The 2,500-nt window shown below is 79.2% G+C and overlaps 1 non-coding gene across 1 annotated transcript; it reads left to right on the top strand.

Annotated features, from left to right (window-relative positions):
• The first annotated feature begins 1,961 nt into the window (after positions 1-1,961).
• On the top strand, positions 1,962-2,114 carry LOC142359923 (5.8S ribosomal RNA). The gene has a single exon (XR_012762703.1). It is a non-coding gene; the product is annotated as a 5.8S ribosomal RNA (ribosomal RNA).
• Positions 2,115-2,500: the final 386 nt, after the last annotated feature.

Here is a 2,500-nt window from a genome sequence, read left to right as displayed (position 1 = left end):
GGCGAGCGTCGAGCGACGGCGGCGGCACCGGGGGCCGCAAGCGCGACAGCCGAGGGGTGTCGCCGTCTTCGGGGGGCGGCAGCTCCTGGGGGGGGGGTGGGGCGGCGCCGGCGGCGGCGCCGTCTACCCCCCCGCGCGCGGGACAGGGCTGTCTCCGGGCGTTCCGGGCCGTGGCGCGGGTGTGCGCACGGCGTTTCGGGCGGCGCGGCGGCCGGACCCGCGAACCTCCCCTCCGACCCGGCACGGCTGCCTCTCGAAGAGGGAGCCGTGGCGGGAAGGGGGGGGCGCGAGCGCGGTCTCGGCCGCTGGCGCCGCCCGGGGCGGGCGAGGCCCCCCCCCGGCCGGGTCGCGTCCCGCGCGAGCGGGCGGCCCGAGCCACGTCTCTCCCCCCGGGCGCAGCGCCGGGCTATCGAGGGAAACCCCGGGCCCCGGGGCTAAGGAGGACGAGGTGGTGGCGGCGGATGCCGGGCGCGCCCCCGCGGGCGGACGCTCCCCCGAGGGCGGCAGCCGGGGGAGGCACCCCCGCGGGGCCATGCAGGTCGTTTCCCTCACCCCAGGGCCAGGTACCTAGCGTCCGCGCTTCGGCGGCCCTCCCTCGGCCGAGTCCGGGGGTCAAAGGCCAAAGGAGCCGGGCGGCGGTTTAAAGACTCGAGCGGCACGGCGCGAGCCGCGGGGGGGGCGTCCGCCCCCGCGGGCCGCCGTGCCGGAGAAGGGGGGGCGTCTCGCTGCCCCAACCTGCCCCCCCTCTCCGCGGGCCGGTCTCGGCGGAGAGACCGCGGCGCGGGTCGGCCGCGGCCGACCTGCCCGCCCTCGCAAACGGGGCCACCCGCCGGCCGGAGCGCGGGCTCCGCGCCGGGGGAAAGAAAGGCGCGGCGAGCCCCCGCGGGGGGGGGCGGCCGCCGGGGGGCCGCCCCGCGCCTTTGGACGCTCGCGCTGCGGCCGCGCTCGGGGCGCGCCGCGCTCCCCTCTCCCGCTCCTCGCCCCGCCCTCGGCGCCCAGGGAAAGAAAGGGGGGGGCGAGCCACACCCCCCCAGGCCGAGCGGCGGCGGCGCCGCTCGGCGTGCCGGTCGGTGCCGGTCGTCCGTCGGGTCGTCCGGGAGGGTTCCCCGGCCGCATCCGCTGGCGGCCGTCCCGTCCCGCGTTTCCCCGCCCGTCGCTTCCGTCTCGAGGGCGGGCGCGCGGCGCGGGGGCGTCCCGCTCCGGGTCTTCGCGTGGAAACGGGGAGAGTGGGAGCCGCCCCCCGCGCTCAGCGCCGTCCGCCTTTCCGCTGGGGCCGTGCCGGCGGCCCCAGGGGGCCGAGGCGAGAAGCGGCTGCGGCGGCGGTTTTCGCGGCGGCGGTGGCGGCCGCCGCCGCCGGGCGGGGTGGCCGGGTTCGCCCATCCGGCGCGGGCCGGTGGGCGGCCGCGCGTCGCCGGCTCGCGCTCCAGTGGCCGGCCGCGCTTCCTCCGGCGTCGGTGGAAGGCGGCGTCGGCGCCGAGGTTCGCCGGCGGGGCGAGAGGCGACCGTGGTGGGCGGAGCCGGCTCGTCGCAGCGCGGGCGCAGCCGGGCGTCCGGCTCCCGAGCGAAGGCGGGCAGGCGTCGCGGCCGGGCGTGCCGTAGCCTCCGGGGGGAGGCCGGTCCGAGCCCGGGCGCCTGGGCCGCCCCCGAAGCGCGCCAAGGGTGTGTGTGTGTGTGTTGCGTACGTTTCCCCAGGGTCGGTCGGGAGCGCGGGCTCCCCCGCCCTTTGGCCGCTCGGGGTTTTCCGTTGTTTTCCGTTTCCCCTGTGCTCGTACGGTCAAGCCGAGGCGAGGGCCTCTCCGTCGCGCCGCGTCGCGCCGCCGCGCCGCGCCCCCTCCGCGCGTGCGGAGGGGGGTGGGCGGCGGCGGGGCCGGCGGTCGGTCCGGCCGTCCTCAGAGAAGGGGCCGCTCTCGGCGAGCGGTCCCGGCCCCTCCGCGCGCGCGGGGCGGTGCCGAAACCGAGACAACTCTTAGCGGTGGATCACTCGGCTCGTGCGTCGATGAAGAACGCAGCTAGCTGCGAGAATTAATGTGAATTGCAGGACACATTGATCATCGACACTTCGAACGCACTCGCGGCCCCGGGTTCCTCCCGGGGCTACGCCTGTCTGAGCGTCGCTTTACGATCAATCGCCGTCTGCGCCGCCGAGCCCCCCCGCCCCAGCGCGGGGGGGGGGGGCCGGCGGGCCAGCAGCGGCGCGGCTGGGGTGCCTCGCAGGGCCGCGCGCGCGAGCGCGCGGGCCTTCGTCCCCCTAAATGGAGACTCGGGGAGCGCTCCGAAGCTCCCCGCTCCCGGAGAGCGCCTGCTGGACGGAGCTCGTCCCCGCCGGGCTATCGGCGGTGGGTTTGGGGAAGAGAGAGCGAGAGCGAGCTTCGGGGGAGGGAGGCGCGGGGCGGCGATGGCGCGGGCCTCGCCGCCGGCCTCCCGCGCGGGCGTCTGTCTGCGGGTGGGCACCGCGGGGGTGCCGTGCCGCACTGACGCGCGCGCGTGCGTGCGCCGGTGG

The sequence above is a fragment of the Opisthocomus hoazin genome, unplaced genomic scaffold, assembly GCF_030867145.1.
Source record: "Opisthocomus hoazin isolate bOpiHoa1 unplaced genomic scaffold, bOpiHoa1.hap1 HAP1_SCAFFOLD_230, whole genome shotgun sequence".
NCBI lineage: Eukaryota > Metazoa > Chordata > Aves > Opisthocomiformes > Opisthocomidae > Opisthocomus > Opisthocomus hoazin.
This window is presented reverse-complemented; position numbering and strand designations above follow the sequence as displayed.